We start from the raw sequence: 21,090 nt of genomic DNA on the forward strand, positions 1-21,090 counted from the left end.
TTACGGTGATATTAATATTTTGATATTCGAAGTTTATCTTTTGTCTGCGTGCGTGACTGGTGATAGATGCGTAGTTGCATTATGAATCTCACTACATAGCAATAAGCAGTGCAACTAATGGTGATGTGTAATATAAATAGAATTATAAATGTACGTGCTAGGAATTTAGGAAGGGGGGTATGGTGCGTCTGCGGGCCGTGCTCCCGCGCCTCACGCGCGCACCACTAGCGCCATCTATTATCGAGCGGAGTGTAACAGTACACCGCACGTGCTCAGTGGTTGTGACGCGGCGCGTGAGGCGCGGGACGCGAGCCCGCAGCGGATTCGACAGGCCCGAAGACTGGATTTGTAAGCAGGTTGTTTAGATGTAACGCTAGCGAATGAATTTATATAAACTAATGTTAAACTTGAATTTCTGAATAAAACAAACATGAATCAGCACATATGGTATTTTATTCTGATTTCAAAATCTATCTCATCATGGATACTGTGTACAAAATTGTCAGTACTGAAAAGATCCCCTGTCTCTTTACTGGATTACGCATTCCATTTAATGGTGCATCAGCTACGCTAACGGTATACGCTGGTGGAGCACCAGTGGAGGATGATTAGAAGAGGATGAAGTCAACTCAGTAAGCTCATCGTGGCGAATTCACCAGGAATTGACACGATGATTACCAGTAGTATAACTACAAGGTAACGAGGTCAAATAAGTTTTCACGAATTGTAACGCATAGTGTCCGTGGTGCTGCTGCAGTACAGATGGACCGTCAGATTGTTTTCCTTATATTAGATTCGATAATGAATTACAAAAAAAGGAACTTAATTATGTAATACGATAAAGACGAAGATGCGCGGCCGGCGAAGTAAGCGCCAGGAACTACAAAGTGACCGATGTAGGCAGGCGGCAGTAGTCGGTAATGACGTACCCGAGAAAAAAATTCCCTCCTCGAATTTTATCGTCCCCTCAAATGACAATGAAAAATAGGCTTTTTAAAATGATGAGGCGGCGGACGAGCTTGAGGAAAACATCTTAATTAGCGGCGGAGGATTTACTTCGTGGCGCCGTAATAATCTGCATTATTTAGTGGTCGCGGGAACGTGGGCCGGCCCACTGAACGAGAGGGCATCGGCCTCTTACGACTAAGTACCGTAGGGTTTCCGCTAAATACATATTGAACAACAAATCTCAAGACAATGCTCATATACTATACATACTGTATTACAAATTAAAAATGCTAAAAATTTTCTACTTGCCATTTCAAGTTTTCCTTTCCGACCAAAGTTCAATACGTTCTAGCACTTAATCATAACTTTTAGAAGGGCATTTGTTAGTAACTACCTTCTGTCTACGATTTCTTCCGTGCAATGATTGACCAAGACAAAATCTAGCGAGTCTGCTTAACATGTCTTGTTGTTGATGTATTTTTTTTTATGTTTTGTATGTAATTTCTTCTCAAAAATGTATTTTCTTCTCTTTTATATTTTTTGTTTATTTTATTACATCGAGATTAAATTTTTAATTTATTACCTTTCTTTAATTGTCGCAGGTTATTCTTTTTGTTGCTATTAGTGGTAGTGTAGTAGGTCTGGTTGGTTGTGGACGGGGCCGCAACAAAACCACCGTACTCTTGGGAAATACCTGAAAATAAAAAAATCGAGAAGGCTGGCTAAGGAAGAAGATAATAAAACCATCATCACAATTATGAAATTGATTACTTTCACCTGACTAGTTTTAACTGTTAAGTGAAAATTCAAATTCAAATTTAAATTCATAATACCTTTATTCATGTAGGTCTTTTACAGACTCTTATGATATATCAAATCTACCGTCAGTTCGGAACGATTTCGAGATGAGAACTGACAGTAATTTAAATAATTATTGCGCCAAAGTAATTCCTTGTAGACGGACCTCGTAAAGGATTATTTTTGAGAGACAGACGATTACAAGTAGCGATTCATGAAAAATATCTCGACTTCCTCTTCCTGCTTACAGCGGATTCGTTTACGTCGCGCGGAGATTAAACGTGGACAATCATTACGCTGCTTGTTGTTTCATCATTTTATACGAATTGTGCTCATTACATAGTATAAAACAAAGTTGCTGTCGCTGTCTGTCCGTCCCTATGTATGCTTAAATCTTTAAAACTACGCAACGGATTTTGATGCGGTTTTTTAATAGATAGAGTGATTCAAGAGGAAGGTTTATATGTATAATACATGTACACCCGTGCGAAGCCGGGGTGAGTAGCTAGTATAGTATAAAATAAAGCCGCCCTCGCTTTCTGTCCGTCCCTATGTACGCTTAAATCTTTAAAACGATTTTGATGCCAATTTTTTAATAGAGTGATTCAAGAGGAAGGTTTATATATATAATACATGTACATGTAGTAGATTAATAATTGACATGTTCAGTCTTAAATGCGCTATAAATCAAATTTGATGCTGGAAGTGTCACCTCTTGAGAACACTTGAGATATTGATAACGGTTCAATATCTCTTAAACTGTACAAGTCATGCATTTTATACTGACACTAGCTTTTACCCGCGGCTTCGCTCGCGTTAATTTATCCCCTTAGGGGTGGAATTTATCAAAATCCTATCTTAGGCCTACGTCATAATAGTTTTATGCATGCAAAGTCTCAGCCGGATCGGTTTAAAATTGACAAAGTTTCATACAAACTTTCATCCCCTATTTTATCCCCTTGGGAGTAGAATTAATCAAAATCCTTTTTTAGCGGATGCCTACGTCATAACATCTACCTGCATGCCAAATTTCAGCGCGATCCGTCCAGTGGTTTGAGCTGTGCGTTGATAGATCACTATGTCAGTCATTCACCTTTGATTTATAAATCTTATATATAAAATTCTCGTGTCACAGTTTTCGTTCCCATACTCCTCCGAAACGGCTTGACCGATTCTCATGAAATTTTGTGAGCGTATTGAGTAGGTCTGAGAATCAGCCAATATCTATTTTTCATCCCCCTAAATGTTAGGGGTAGTCCACCCCTAAATTTTATTTTTTTATTTTAAGGCAAAACAACGTTTGCCGGGACAGCTAGTATATATATATTAGGCGGCACAAAATGTTAAGATGCGACATAATATCTCGGTTATAAACAAATAATTGCAAAGTGTATTTCAAAATGTTAGTCAGGTTGGTTGCATGTATATACAACTAGCTGTGCCCCCGGTTTCACCTGCATGAAATTTATATCCTATATGTTATTTTAATGTATAAACGAAAAAGTTTCATTAAAATCCGTTCAGTAAGTTTTGCGTGAAAGAGTAACAAACATCCATCCATTCCATCCATCTAGCTATCCATACTGAACTTTCGCGTTTATAATATTAGTAACATGGTCAGTTCAGAACTCGTTCTCTGACTAGTTAATATTTAAATCTATACATATAACAAAAATTGGAGTGTCTGTTTGTAATATTGAAATAACCGTTTTTTACTACATGTACATGAATATAAATAAAAAAAAATACTTTGGTATATGTACCAAAATTTTTTTTTTTTCCTCTGAAATGGCTGGACCGATTTTGACGGGACTTTTATTGGCAGGTAGCTGATATAATAAGGAGTGCTAGGCTACTTTTATTTTAATAAAGTTACATAAGTTCCACACGGACGAAGTCGCGGGTACAGCTAGTCATTAATACATAGTATAAAACAAAGTCGCTGTCACTGTCTGTCCCTATGTAATCTTTAAAACGGATTATGACGCGGTTTTTTTAATAGATAGAGTTGTTTAATAGTGTATAATACATGTACATCTGTGTGAAGCCGGGTCGACTAGCTAGTTATAAATTAAATAGTTCATAATCACATGAGCAAACAAGGAATGTTTGAACAGGTGATCGTGCAGCGGCAGTCGATTAGCCGATATAAAGTCGGCCGCGGCGCCGGCCGATAAACCACGATCGCCTCTCGCAGTACATTTAAATGGAGCCGATGATAATCAGGGATTAAGTGCTCGTTAAACTGTTTACGGCTTTATCACGGGTTGTTAGCCGGAGGCGACGCCGCGCCGCGCTGCGCTACCTACTATGACGAGTAGGGCTGGCGGGACACTGAGCTATCCAAACTGGTTTTATATCAAACAAGCTACCCACCCCGTCCGGGCACGGGTGTACATATATTATACATACCTTCCTCTTGAATCACTCTATCTATTTAAAAAACCGCTTTAAAATCCGTTGCGTAGTTCCGTTTGTAAGTATGATTGGATGATTGTAACTGTTTGGGAAACTACGCTCTGCTACCAAAATGTTTGGGAAACTACTCTGCTACTAAAATGTTAGGGAAGCGTCAGTCATTTACCTTTATGGTTCTGCGGATTTCTTGGGCTTCAGGGTCTCGAAGATATCTTCGCTAGCTTTCCAGTTTCACAGTAGGTTTCACAGTTCTAATTTATTTTAATTCACAACACAATGCGCGCGCGCGTCAAGGCCGCTGTACAGTCCGTTTGTTACTAGGTAAGGGAGGGGCGCAAAGCCGCGGGAACAGAAAACTAACGGACTCTAATATAATAATCTGTGCTTACGATGGTACTGGGTAGATTTTGAACATAACTCTTTCACACAAAAGTTACAAAACGATCCTAATATCTACAGTAATATAGCTTAGACATCAGAATAACACATTGGCTACAAATTTCATGCGAGTGAAACCGCGGACTCATCCAGGGGAAAATATATAAATGAAGTGAAGAGACGGACGGACGAAAAGCAATGTATGACGCAGTTTAAAGTTAGTAAGAATTATAGAAGACTTTAGTTCGCCAACAATTCCACTGAAAGGATGCCACGAAGCAGATTACGACCTTCCTTTAGCACCCTTAGTTATTTTAATTTAATAGGCGTTAATTTTAACTCTATTTAATCGCCACTCTAATTATGAGCTCATTTTAATCCCACATATTCAGTTTTATTAACAGGCGATAAATATTATTTAACTAGCTGACTCGCGCAACTTCGTCTGCGTTTCATTTCCCTTTTTGCAATATTTTTCATTGTAGCTCTGCTCCTATTGGTCGTAGCGTAATGTTATATAGCTTAAAACTTTCCTCGATAAATGGACTATCCAACATACAAATAATTTTTCAATTTAAACCACCCACCCAACAAGTTCCTGAGATTAGCGCGTTCAAACAAACAAACTCTTCAGTTTTATAATATTACTGGCTTCTCGCCCCGGCTTCGGACAGGTGTACATGTATTATATACATAAACCTTCTTCTTGAATCACTCTATCTATTATAAAAGCAGCTTAAAAATCCGTTGCGTAGTTTTAAATATTTAAGCATACATAGGGACAGACAGCGACAGCGACTTTGTTTTATACTATGTAATAATAATTATGATGAAGTATAGATTAATGATCAAATTTTACATGTAAATAGTAAGTACGTTGTTATAACTTCGTGTCTTAGGAGACGTTGTAACGTTTGATAGCCCTGGACGCATATTTAGTATCCCTAATGTGTTACATGATTAAAATGTAGTTAACGGATGCTGCGCCCGACGCGACGCGACGCCCCGTCCGCCGCCACTCCGTCGCCTGCAGCTCCTGTAACAACCGCTCGGAATATATCATCAGTACATCAGTACTACATCAAACATTTATAATACATGATAATATTACAAATGAGTTTCGTCGACAATATTATAATTGAGATTCGTCTGTCTGTCTGTTTGTGTGGTTGTCTAAACGTCTGAATGGATCTTAATTCAATTTGACATTGAAATTGAAAATAGATTTCTATAGAGATGGGACGTAGGCTATTTTTTCTCTAAAAATCAAGTGAATTCGCTTGTTATATATGAATTAAAACTCCTTAATATTATAAAATGAATTAGTTGACTGACAGAAAAAGGCACATAGTGTTAAGTTCGCCATATTATGTACCTATTGTATTGTGTGCATTAGTTATTTACAATAAAATCCACGTGGTCATAGACTCGTAGACTCGTAGCAACTACTAGTACGACGCGGCCTACCTGCTACTATGACGCACGTCTCCATATGATAATATTTATTTAATCTTTGTGTTTCCAATGCCGTGTACTTATCGACATGTAAAATTTTGCAATATTTAGTTTACTGTTTTAGGGTTCCATTTGGTTTTTACTTATGTACTGTAATCATCATCATCATAATCTCAACCCGGAAGACGTCCAAGGTTCCAAAGTTCCCAACAAAGGCCTCCCTCAAAGATCTCCACGACGATAGGTCCTGTGCTGCTCGCATCCAATGCCTTCCAGCGATCTTGACCAGATCGTCGGTCCACCTTACCGGAGGCCTTCCCACGCTGCGAGTGAGCTGAGTGGAAACCGTTGAGTATTTGTTAGTTTTAATCGACAAAGTCCGTGTTAGATGATAAGAGTTAATCTCCCGGAGACGTTCAAAGGTCATCACTGAATCAGGACTTGTTTTTAATGTACTCTTCTTAATTAATTAAACTCTACTTTCACTAATCATATCATAATCAACGATCAGTAATTACTGATCACATTTTAGATTAACATAAATAGAATTGCAAAGATAACGCTGTTTTTAACTAAACACATTAATTGTATAAATTGAAAAAAATATATAATTATTAATATTAAAAATACTCCTTTTTACTCTCATATTACAGTTATGTAACTGTAACTAAATTCAGTTCTGAAATGACCACATGAACTAATTATTTTCTAAATAAAAGATATCAAACATAAAATCACAAATTTTTTGCTTAAAACATAGTATAATGTAAAATCCACTTTTGAAAATCATCTATGAACAGTTGTTATGATGAGATTCTATAAAAACAAAACAAATACATTGCAACACTTTTTTAAATCAAATCAAAATATTTTATTATGCGAATCTATTACAGACTCTTATGATCTGACTCGAAAGCACTCCGAACTGACGGTCAATTTGACATAATTTACCGTCACTTTCGAGTTACGAAGAACTGACAAGAAACTCAGCTCTTATTCAATTGTTTATAATTGAGAACATAATAGTCTAATATATAAATTGATATATTCCTTGACTTGTTATTCAAGTAGCAGCTTTTACTAAACCACCATGTACAGTTGTACACGCCTACACTAATTAATATTCGATTCAATCACAAAGTTTATAGATTAGCTTTATCCATCTCCTCGCAAACACTTGATCATTACTCTGTGCATATGTCGTTCAACTGTACACATTGTCAGTGTCATTAAGTATTCAATTACGTACTTGCATTTCTTTTCTCTCCGTCAGACATTTCACGATTATTGACTTGTCCGTTTTGTTGGTCGTAACGATCCATTTCATTTGTCGTCCATTACTGTAATGTGTCCGAGTTAGGTAAACACAGGTGATAAAGGCATGTCGTTACATAATATTAATTCGTAATATAAATACGTAAGGCACATTATCCTGTTGTGACTTACGTTTTTACATTGTCCAGATAATTGATAGGGCTTATAAGATAACGCGAAGATTGATGCAATGTCTGTGTACTTGGAGACAAGTACAATAAAATAAATAATTTTCCATTTTACACACGCATATAATGTAAATGTATTTTATACGCACTATTTGCTTTGAATATAATTTCAAACAGAAAACTTAAAATTGTGACGACCATAATAGAGACGAGAATACACGTCATTATTAATTGCAATAATTATATCGTACCTTCATAAATATAAAAAGAAAATATGTTAAATTATGAAACAATGTCTGTGTTGTTGGATACAAGTTCTATAAAATAATTATTTTTCCATTTCACCTACGTACATCTAAATATATATAACTCAAAGGTGACTGACATAGTGATCTATCAACGCACAGCCGAAACCACTGGACGGATCGGGCTGAAATTTGGCATGCAGGTAGATGTTATGACGTAGGCATCCGCTAAGAAAGAATTTTGATTAATTCTACCCCCAAAGGGATAAAATAGGGGATGAAAGTTTATATGAAACTTTGTCAATTTGAAACCGATCGGGCTGAGACTTTGCATGCATAAAGCTACTATGACGTAGGCATCCACTAAAAAAGGATTTGGACAAATTCCAGAGTATCAATTTTAATTTATTATAATTTATGAAGAATGACTGCGTTTCAGAAATAAAATTAAGTGACTTATAAAGAGTTAATTTTTGAAAATTGGTTTTGAAAATATCACGTAACAATATAAAAAATGCAGCTTAATTATCTGTTCTCCTTAAAGACTCTTACCATCATCTTGTTCATCTGTTCTCCTTATGGAATTGTACCATATACTCGTTTGCCATTTCAGTTAATTAAAAAAACATACAGTTGACCGTGTACTCAGCCACATATCTTGTAGTACTTAAAATGCGATATTACGCAAGGCACGCTTCGATACATTGCGATAAGTAGGTACTCGAGCCTTATCAAGATATTTGACATTGATAGATAATAATTTAGGAAATAGCTACTTCAATAACAAACAATTTAAATATTTAAGCAAATCTCCTACTATCACAAATAAAGAAAAATGTATTTAGTAACCGCTAGCGGTTTAAAACTTAAAATCTTAAATCGAGCTATCGACCCTTCGTACCTGTACCCTAAAAAACGAAGCGTATCGCATTGCTTCGTTTAGTGCGAGGATAAATTCCTACCGAGGAGATAGCCGGGTGCTCCGCTCGTTTGTGATGCAAGTGAGCGTCTCGCATTTCTCCGATCAGCCCTCAATAGCCTCCCCGCCCTCCCCGGCCCCCTCCCCAGCCTCTGCAGCATCCCTGTCCCTAGTGAGGTGCTCTAACTAACGAGCCTTAATGTATTCTTAACACTGAGCGTTCTTTATTAGCCGGCAACCGCTCTCATACATCGCCTACATGAGCAATCTAAGTTCATAAGTACATGTTAAATACTTTAAGTTTAACGATAGAAGATATTCCCAGTAAATACTTTTATTTATTTATTTATTATTGCTTTGCATTCCATAATTTTATAGTAGATAGATAAGTATATTTTAAAGTAGGTTAATGGACCCTGTTGGGCACCTGTTGGTACAAGACATTTAGACAAATTGATGTTGCCATCCATAAAGACGTCATTATGCAGCTCAAACTGTTATGCCATGGCGATTAAAATATAATAAACTAGCTTTTGCCCGTGGCTTCGCTCGCGTTAATTTATCCCCTTAGGGGTGGAATTTATCAAAATCCTTTCTTAGGGGATGCCTACCTCATAGTAGCTTTATGCATGTAAAGTCTTAGCTCGATCGGTTTAAAATTGAGAAAGTTTCATACAAACTTTCATCCCCTATTCTGTCCCCTTGGGGATAGAATTAATCAAAATACTTTCTTAGCGGATACCTACGTCATAACATCTACCTGCATGCCAAATTTCAGCCCGATCCGTCCAGTGGTTTGGGCTGTGCGATGATAGATCACTACGTCAGTCACCTTTGTGTTATATATATTTAGATATAATAAATTGCTAAGTGAAATTGTAAATTTATGTCGAAATAAATTCAAGAAAGAACTACATAGATGGCTAACAGTGTTCAGGAGTACTTACTTAATTGAAAACATTGACATGTATAATTTATAAATATTTCATTAATAATAAATTGACATACTCATATTATAAGTAATTTTGTATATTGTTGTAAACAAATACACTTGTATGTTCAAAATGAATGACTCTTATGTAACAAACTTCATTATGTAACAAAACCTATAACTGAAATAAATATTATTATTAATGTACGCACTAGTCAATATTACCTAAGTCATCCGACATACTCATGAACGAGTCTGCTCTTATACGACTATATCTCAATATCTTGTTGTGTTTTTATATTTAAGCCTAAATAAATTAGTGCTGGTTGATAGTTTGTATTCACACGTTTTGACTTCTAAAATGTGAACTTACAAGGATTGTTTGAAAGAGCAACACACAAGTAACTTGCTTATTTTTTTAAATCTACAGCTTTCCGAATAAGTTGCAGATTTAAAGAAAATTTTGATTTTCTATTCTATTCAGATATCAATTTTCGTTATTTTAAGAATAACGAAAATTGTATATAATTGTACCATTTCTGTTGCATGTCAGAACTATTCAAGTGCTGTTGGCCACATTCAAACACCGGCTATATAATAATAAACTCTTTGTTGTGCACACAGAAGAAATACAATTAATAATAAATTGTATATCCACTGCTGTATATCCACTGGAAATCTCTATCAAAGAGCAGATTGCACTCCAAAGGCGTGTAATAAACTTATGGAGCGGTTAAAAGTCAACTCCTGCCTGATGGATACAATTTCTGTATGAGTGCAACTAAGGGATCGAACCTCCGTGGAGATGTCGTAATTTCGATCCCCGTTTTAATTAAAGGGGAGAATATAAAATCGAGGTTCGGGAGATCAGAAGCGTTTGTACTTATTGAATGAAATACAGTTATAAAGTTTCAACTATATATATTGATTTAAGTGCCTTATTAGAATTTTTTTTTCGGACTACTCTAATGCTGTTTGGCCTTTACAGCTTCACCGGACGTTAGGGGGCGAGTGCAGATGGCACTCCAAACCTTCGGAAGGATTTATGGAGCGGCTGAAGGCCAACTCCTGCCTGACGGATACGACTTTAGTCTGAGGGCACCACTAGGGGTACCACTAGGGGTTCGAACCTCGGCTCAGGCCGTCGTAATATTGATCCCCGTTTGAATTGGACGGGGGATCGATCGGAAATAGACAAAACTACATATCTCTATAAATAAGGTGTAACAAAAACATATTAATAGCGCGTTTTAGAAATTTGAAATGAATATGAAAATATACAGCGCCATCTAGTTGTACTAGTATGAAACAGTATCGGCTCGAACACGGGGCAACGATAGGTTTAAAAGTATTCAACATAATATGTAAGATGATCGGTCAACTGATTTAATTAAATCCATCATTTTTAGCACTACAGGAGTTTTGATGTTGTAATGAGACTTGAATATGTTTATTCAATGATGGAAAGAACAAAAGTGTAGTGTTGTATAGTGAATTTCGTCATGCTATTTCAGGACTGCAGAGGTATGGATAGGTTACTTTATTGCAAACTCATTTCGTTTACGTGACTGATATTTTTTTTTAATATTAAGTCGGCTCTAAAATGTTGGTGTCAGAGTATAAACAGAGTAGAGTATCTCTTTGTTTAGAAAGTAAAATAATATCAAAATTTAATGACAAAGGACAGATTGTAATCGTACATCGGTTTCGATACCAAGAACCGATTGTTTACGCAAAAGATAACGATAGTTTAATTAGAACTTTGAACTCAACGCATTAATGTTCAGTTTCGTTATTATATCAGAAAGTATACACTATAAAGTATATGTCTGTCTGTTTGTTCCGGCTAATCTCTGAAATGGCTGGACCAATTTTGACGGGACTTTTTTTGGCAGGTAGCTGATGTAATAAGGAGTAACTTAGGCTACTTTTATTTTAGAAAAATAAAGTTAAATTCCACGCAGACGAAGTCGCGGAAGCAGCTAGTGTTATATAAAAATAGCAGTAATTATACATGTATTTAGTAATACATATTTGAAGATGATGATTGATTGATTGAAGAGATGAGATTTGATCATAAATTGAAAAAAATATTTATTCTTGAAGTCTCTATGCAAAAATTATATTTTGCATTATTTTTTTGTAATTGTTCTACGTGTGTATCTATGTGTATGTACATATGTATGTGTATGTGTGTATGTGTTAAAATGTACCTATGTCAAATGTGTAAATGTATATTTATATGAATAACTAGCTGACCCCGCAAACGATGTTTTGGCATATAAATTAAAATCGCTATTAAAAATAGGGGTTGCTAGTAGAAGGGAGTTGCATGTATTTTTTAATGTCACATAATAAATATATTAGGATAAAAATAATTGTCCATACAATTAAAAACAATGATAGACGACAACCCTTATCACTTAGGGGTATGAAAAATAAATAGTAGCCGATTCTCAGATCTACTGAATATGCATATAAAATTGTATAAAAATCGATCCAACCGTTTGGGAGAAATATGGTAATGGTAACTAACATTGTGACACGAGAATTTTATATATAAGATGGCTGCCAATTATTTTTTTATATTAATATTTTTTATATTATTTGAGATTTTATTAGCTATTAAAAGCAACCTGACGTTTACTTTATCTTGTAACAGAAATTAAATAGGATTAAGATAACAGGACAGGTGTACCTACTGAACATTGACATATTGTTAGACGAGAGCTACCGTTATTGACTATATACATATAATATTTTATTTGTTTTCACTCGGCCCAAGGAGAATAATACATATAGTATTTTTATACAAATAGTACATACATACATATAGTAAATATATACATATAGTATTTTTGTGTACATTTTTACACAAAAGTTTTTTCTTCGGGCCGAGTGAAAACAAAACGTATTAAAACATATATATATATATATAAATGTATACGTTTTATATTTTAAACATAATAATAATAATCTCAGGACAATTCACACAGCCCATCTAGACCCAAGTTAAGCTAGCTAAGGCTTGTTTTATGGGTACTAGACAACTGATACATATACATATTTTTTGTTTTGGTAAATACCTATATATTACACATAGAAAACATCCAGACCGATACAAACAATCATATTCATGAATACAAATTTGTGCCGTGCGAGGAATCGAACCCGCGACCATCGGACGGAAAGCGGTATGCTAGACCGCTAGACCACCGAGGTCGTCAGGCAACTGATATCATAGTACAAAATATTAAACAAAGCTAATTTGTTGGACACATAAATGTGAGTTACAATGCAATTCAGAGTTTTTTTTTTCTTTCCACAGACACAAAGTCCGTGCTCTTGTTATGTTAATCTTTTATTTCTGTTTGACTTACATTAATTTATTTAAGTAAATCTATTGTGGTCAGGCCCCATATAACAATTTTATGGATGTCATTATATATTAATATAAAAATAAAACAATAATAAAAATTTACCAAAATTAAGTACAAATTTATTAAGTCGGAATTGAATAAGTAATCAAATTTAATAATAAAATAATAAATTGAATTACAATTAAAAATAAATTAAATTACTTACTTACTCTATATAATATGTATGTGTATATATGTACGTATTAGTATATAAATTGTATTATATATATATGTATATCTTATATATAAAATTGTTAGGGGTAGTCCAACCCTATATTTTTTTTTATTTTATGGCAAAACAACGTTTGCCGGGACAGCTAGTATATATATGTAAACTATTATTATTTAGTATTGCTATGCCTCTTTTATTTCTCTAGTTCATTCCTGCGCCATCTACCACTTTCTGCCTTCTCTCCTCTACCCAAGGGTTATCTTGAAGAGATTGCTTAAGCGATAAGACTGCCTTTTGTACCTTATTACTTATTATTTGTTTAATTGTTTGTCTTCCTGCAATAAAGTGTTAATAAATAAAAATAAAAATACTAAATCATACTGTTGCAATTCAGAAACAAACATGCGCTGTTGTAACGTAACGTAACGTGCAGTTAAAAACTAAGTAAACTTGTAAGCGGCGAGTTAATGTCGTTTGTCTCGACACGAAACTCATTAAAACTCCAAATTTATACGTAGCACAGTGAGTGGGGATTACATTTTTTAATATGCGTTTAGGCGGCCCTCGGACGGAAGCAATATGTCGCTAGACAGAGCCGCCGCGGCGCTGTTTGACGCCACCAGCCGCTAGTGGCCGGGATTATTGCGCTATACACAGTGTACAGCAGGTACATACTTCAATTTGAATACAACATCTGCATACGCTCTGTATTACTCTTTTAAAATGTGCTAAGGATGTCTTTACAAAGGAATTTTTGCATGAAACTCATTTTATATATACTAGCTACTCGCCCCGGCTTCGCCCGAGTGTACACGTATTATACATATTCCGAATGAGCGGTAGATTAAAAAAATGTGATGATTATTCAAAAGTGCTTCAATGTAAGTTTATTTGAATAAATTAATTTCTATTCTATTCTATTATTGCGAAAAAAGTAATATTATTTAATTTGTAATATACTGCAATTATAATTTTCACGACATATATTCATTAGAACTCCCATAAAGAACAATGAGATGATATTCGGCTATCTTCCAAAACTTTTATAATTAGAAATAGAATAGAGTTAGAATAGAAAAGAAAATCATTTATCAAATAAACTTACATTGAAGCACTTTTGAATAATCATTACATTTTTTTCACACGCAGTCTCATCACAAGAAACTTGTGTGTTGCTCTTTTAAATAATTTTATTCTTACTTTACATTTTTAAGTTTAAGTGTGTGAATACAAACCACCAATTAGCACTAATTCTATTAAATACTCAAATAGAAAAAATATTGAATATACAACCAACTGGTTAAACAATTAATAAGAGGGAATCAGTCATAGTGATTAGAGCAGACCAGTCCCTTCAAGCAGCACCCGTTCACGAGTATGACGGATGAGCCGGCCATCACTGCGCTTAACCATATTAGGGAGCCCAATGAAGTCAAATTTCTGATTAGTTGCCCCGTCATGTCACAGTGGAGTACACATAGAGATTACTGAGAATATTATATATTTAAAATAGCAAAGAAAAATATACTTGAATTATATGAATATTATTTTTAAATATATGGCAATATTTTCTAGAATCTGCAACTGTGAAATTACCTGTCAACTTCCTACATGAACTTGATTCTCCTGACTGGGGTACTTATTTTTCTTGGCCGGCGCCGCGCCGCAGTTATCTTATATATAAAATTCTCGTGTCACAGTTTTCGTTTCCATACTCCTCCGAAACGGCTTGACCGATTCTCATGAAATTTTGTGAGCGTATTGAGTAGGTCTGAGAATCGGTCAACATCTATTTTTGATCCCTCTAAATGTTAGGGGTAGTCCACCACTAAATTTTTATTTTATTTTATGTAAAATAACGTTTGCCGGGACAGCTAGTGATATATAAAAATCCTAACAGTGACGCTATTATCTATACATCTATATATCTATATAAATAAAATTGGAGTGTCTGTTTGTAACATTGAAATAACCATCGCATGCATGTAGTAAAAAGTATTTTTTTACTACATGCATGCGAATATAAATACGGTACATACAACAAAATAACATTTTTTACCAATTTTGACTGTCTGTCTGTTGGTTCCGGCTAATCTCTGCAATGGCTAGACCGATTTTGATTGGGCCTTTTATTGTCAGGTAGCTGATTATTTTAGAAAAAATAAATAATCCCAGAGGATCACACATCGTCATCTAGTTTTGACTGGACTAAGTGATACTTAACTAAACAAGTACTTATGTACTTATTATTTTATAACTGATGCATAGAAAATATCTAGGTCTATTACACTCAGAAATAAAGACAACAGAACTCACCACCAGACAGTGAGGCTGTATTCAATAGTTAGTTACACTGTCAAGACTCACCAAAGGATTATAAACAGTTTGTTTGTAGCACTTTATTGTACAGCATTTAAATTAACTAAAGATACAACGATCTTAAATCATCACAGTCATAATAGAGGTTTAAACTCTTGTAGCGCACCTGATTAATAATCTTTTTTGTCCAGCCCATGTTCCTGGTTCCAAGTTTATCTGGGGTCGGGTCTCCCTGTACATCTGCGCCAGAGGACTCTGTCCTGGGTTGTCTGTATAATAAGGTTGTACTGGTCCATCTGCTTCTTAATATTATTCCACCAAGTAGCGCGTGGCCCCTACCTCTGGTCGAGTTTGGTATCTTGAGCTTACCTAATTAATAATAATGATAATAATAATCTCAGGACAATTCACACAGCGCCATCTAGACCCAAGTTAAGCTAGCTAAAGCTTGTGTTATGGGTATTAGACAACTGATACAAATACAAATGCTTTATTTGTAAATACATACATATTATACATAGAAAACACCCAGACCGATACAAACAATCATACTCATGAATACAAATGTTTGTACCGTGCCAGGAATCGAACCCGCGGCTATCAGAAGTAAAGCGGTGTGCTAAACCGCAGTTTATATGTAAGGACCAAATATATTAAAAAAAATGAGATTCCTACAATAAGTGCTCCAAAGAAACCTCAGCGGGTGCGACCCTCGTCCCAAATCAACGGAAGTAAACCCTATTAAAAACTATAACAATAGTAAAATAAGTCTATTGTTTTTATGTTCAAAGTTGATAGCAATACGTTTCGCGGTTCGAATCCGCGGTAAATTCCATTGTGCCGGGCCACCGCTGTCTGTTCCGCCTCGTCGGACCCCCCGGCGACGACGCGGACGCCCAACAACAACACGCCATCCCAACACTTACAGCCGCGCTCCAGGGCTGCTTCATACTACCTTCATACTTATTACCTACTAGCTGCACCCGCGACTACGTCCGCGTGGAACTTAACTTTATTTTTCTAAAATGAAAATAGCCTATGTTACTCCTTATTACATCAGCTACCCGCCAATAAAAGTCCCGTCTAAATCGGTTTTAGAGATTAGCCGGAACAAACAGATAGACAGTACAGTCTCGTATTGACCTAAAAATCAAAGGGTGGTGGCTGTTTATTTGGTTTACGATAGCATCAGCAAGGATGATAAGATGAGCATGAAGTCAGTCAGTTTCTTTAATAGATAGAATGATTCAAGAGGAAAGTTCATATGTATATATAATATATGCATAAATTGTAGAGAAACACTGATAAATTTAGAGAAGAGAGTGAGTCGTAAATAAACACATTATTTTTGCGCATACATTGCTAACTCTGGCTGAACCATACGAGATAAATCAAAATAATGTACTACAGTATTGTACATTTAAAAAAGTCAACAAAAAAGTCCGTGATGGTATATAAGAGATATCTTAAGGATAACACACAATAACCATTTTGTATCCTTTACATTTTACGTGAAAAAAATGGCTTATTTACGAAGTAATTTTAAGTAATACAGCATTAATTTTTATTCATTTAAGTACCTTAAATACATTGTCCATTTAATATACATGAATATGGCCATTTAAAGCATGTAATTTAAATTAATATTTCCGAAGATATTACAGATTTAAAATGCAGAGACATAGCGGTGCGGTGGTACCGGCCCGGCGCGGCCGGCCGCGCTACACAAAACATGTTCGTACTGTCTAGTGACAAAAAAGCTGTAAATGTTGTTTATAAGGATATTCTGTAGTAGGTAGGCACATTTAGTATCAGTATTGTACCCGTGCGAAGCCAGGGCGGGTCGCTAGTCTAATATATAAAGTTCTCGTGTCACAGATTTCGTGTTTATACTAATTCGAAACGTATTGACCGACTATTATATGAAATTTTGTATGTATATTCGGTAGATCTGAGAATAGGTTTACAATACATTTTTATACCCTTCGGTGTTAAGAGTGGTTTCCCCCAAAACATTTTTTTTCATATTTCTACAATATTTTTATTATTTTATTATGATTTATCATCGAAAAATACATACAGCCATAAATTTTCACCCTTCTATCATCAACCCCTATTTTTAATAGCAATTTTAATTTTAATGGCAAAACAACGTTTGCCGGGATAGCTAGTAATATATAAATATTTATTTTTGCTATTTATAATAAACGAATAGCATACTCGTCACATTTTAACCATAATATTGAAAAATTTATTCTCTCAGTGGGTCTAAATTTCATACAAAATTGTACGAGAATCATTGACTCATTCAATTACGAAATGAGTTGTGGTCCACATTGACTCCGTTTTTTAATGTGTAAATTATTCTTGTACTTCTTATGTTATTACTGTAAAAACGAGTTAATAAAATTCTATTCTATTCTATTCTAAATGATATACTCAATATCTCGTACAAAATTATACAAGGATATAAAGCTCGTGGCGAGGCCCAAAAAACTAGTTTTTCTGTAGATATATTTGGCAACCCTGCCATCTCACCAAGTAGCATGCCTAATGCGTATGTATTGAAATGTTACGAATACAGTTTACTGCTCTCTCGCGTTTTCCTTTGAATAAACAACGAGTGGGCCAAGTTTCTTCGGATGTTTTCAATATACTTGCCGTGAGTTATGTCTCGCTTCCGCTAAATTCTATACCGAACTTGATTTCATGTGTAATGATATGAGCAAACACACCGACCCGGCCAATCGGACCGGAACTCCTCTCGTTTACTTTGTAACAGTTGACGCCGTGACTTCGTCTGAGAAGAAAAAATAACAAAAATTATAACTTTATTAGTACTATATAGATGCACTAGCTTTTGCCCGCGGCTTCGCTCGCGATAGTTTATCCCCTTAGGGGTGCAATTTATCGAAATCTTTTCTTAGGGGATGCCTACGTCATAGTAGCTTTATGCATGCACAGTCTCAGCCCGATTGGTTTAAAATTAACAAAATTTCATAAAAACTTTCATCCCCTATTTTATCCCTTTGGGGGTAGAATTAATCAAAATCCTTTCTTAGCGGATGCCTACGTCATAACATCTACTTGCATGCCAAATTTCAGCCTGATCCGTCCAGTGGTTTGGGCTGTGCGTTGATAGATCACTATGTCAGTCACCTTTGAGTTATATATATTTAGATATATAAAATGTTTATTCGTATCCAGATATCACGAGTATAAACAAAATTTAATTAACAATTAACAATTATAAGAAAATAACACAGAAGTATAATAATAGAAAAAAAAACAAAACACATAACTACAGTACTATTTGGAACTTAACTGGTTTTAGACACCAGTACGAAAGGGCGTGGGTTCGAACCCACCGCTGTCACCATATTGTGTCAATGAAACAATATGTTACGATGGTAACTACTTTATCTATACATATAAATAAAATTGGAGTGTCTGTTTGTAATATTGAAATAACCGTTCTATACTACATGCATATGATTATAAATACGGTACAAACACCAAAATAACATTTTTTACAATTTTTGTCTGTCGGTCTGTTTGTTCCGGCTAATCTCTGAAATGGCTGGACCGATTTTGATGGGACTTTATTTGGTAGGTAACTTAGGCAACCTTCATTTTAAAAAAATAAAGTTAAATTCCACGCGGACGAAGCCGCGGGAACCGTTAGTATAGTTACAGTGGTACTAGTTCTAAATAAGTATTTAATACAGTAATTAATGTTGACCTACCTACAATAATAATAATAAGATATTTATTCAGTATTACATCAGCTAATATTTAACAAATTACATTGTCCAATTAATTGATTTAATGCCGCCTACATGTGCTCTTTAATAGAATAGAATAGAATAGAAAATCATTTATTCAAAAGTGTTTAAATAAACTTAATTTAAGCACTTTTGAATAGTCATAATTTTTTATCTACCACTCGTTCGGAAAGCTGTCTCATCACAAGAAGACCGAGCATGAAACTTGTGTGTTGCTCTTTTAAATAATCCTTGTAAGTTTACATTTACAAGTCGAATAATTTATTAGGGTCAAATATAAATATATACAACAAGATTAAATCAGTCGTAGTGATAAGAGCAGACCAGTCCCTACAAGCAGTCGTTTCACGAGTATGACGGATGAGCCAGCCACCACTGCGCTCGACCATATTTTAGGGAGCCCAATGACCGGGCCCACCACGCCACCACAAGTCTGGACATTTTAGTGAGCATGGCTACTCAAAACACTAGACCACGTCATAGACAAATAAAGTATTCTATAATATACTTTGTTTATAATATACAATTTGTAAAACAATAAAACATATGGTAATTATACATGAATAGATGTATAGACATCTATTTATAATTACCATATGATTTTACAAAGAAATAACGAAAAGGTTAGTCGACATTACAGCAGACCGAAGAGCTGGCAGCTACCTCGGACAATGAATTAGTCTAGCATTCAAAGAGGGAACGCTGCCAGTATCTTCGGAACGTTGCCTAAAGGGACCCCTTTTAATAATATATTTTAGTCATCATATTATATATTTTTTTTAAGCTTTTTAATTTTAGGTTCTTAGTTGTACAATTAGGTTATGTAAATACTAGTGATAAATTAAAATTATTATATATTAAAAAAAAAATATCTTATTACATGTGACTGTGGACGATTACCATATGTTTTATATACCTTACATATTTTTCAAAATTATTCATTCCCTCTACAAGTTTTGATTCCAAAAGCTTTATTTTTACGACTGAAAGTGACCTATCTCTCTCTATACCACAATTAATGAAAAATATAGCGTTGTTTAGTGAAAATGTTAAATAAATAGATAGACAGAGTAATTTTAGCATTCGTAATGTTAGAATGGGTGTTTCAGTCAGTTTTCTATAAAACAAGAGTTAAACAACTTATTACATTATTTAGGGGTTGCTATTACGAGTTAAGTCCGTAAACTCAACGAAGTTGCTCCTTGAATCGTGCCTTGGCCTTTCAATTTCAGGTAGAAATATTATTGAACAAAACTTTATAATGATACATCAGAGTCCTGGGGGCATATTTGAAGAACACTGTCTGGTACAGTGTTTTTCAAAGTTTATGAATATACGACCCCTCTGTAAGTTGAAAAATCCAGTGCACTCTCTAGACAATGTTTAAAACTATGATCTATGTTAGTGATTTTAAATAAAAACTATATTATATACTTTATTATATTTATTACTAGCTGTACCCGCGACTTCGTCCGCGTGGAATATACTTTATTAAGTAGCCTAAGTTATTCCTTATTACATTGGCTACCTACCAAATAAAGTCCCATAAAAATCACTTCAAAATCCGTTGCGTAGTTTCAAAGATTTAAGCATACATAGGGACAGACAGCGTCAGCGACTTTGTTTTATACTATATAATGATGATGATGATTAAGATACTAACTTTTATATTATTATATTATATTTGTTTTTGATAGTAACCTTCACGAGTTATCCTACGAGTATCTAGACACGCGGCAGCGTGTCAAGCCGAGTTTCAAGTAAACTGGCTTGCAGCACCGTGTGTATATTTACACGAACCATTTGGAGCCACTTTTGACCCCCTCATAACTCAAAAACTCTTTCACACAAACCTGTCAAA

The sequence above is a fragment of the Achroia grisella genome, unplaced genomic scaffold, assembly GCF_030625045.1.
Source record: "Achroia grisella isolate CSIRO2021 unplaced genomic scaffold, CSIRO_AGI_Agris_v1 utg592, whole genome shotgun sequence".
NCBI classification, from domain to species: Eukaryota; Metazoa; Arthropoda; class Insecta; order Lepidoptera; family Pyralidae; genus Achroia; species Achroia grisella.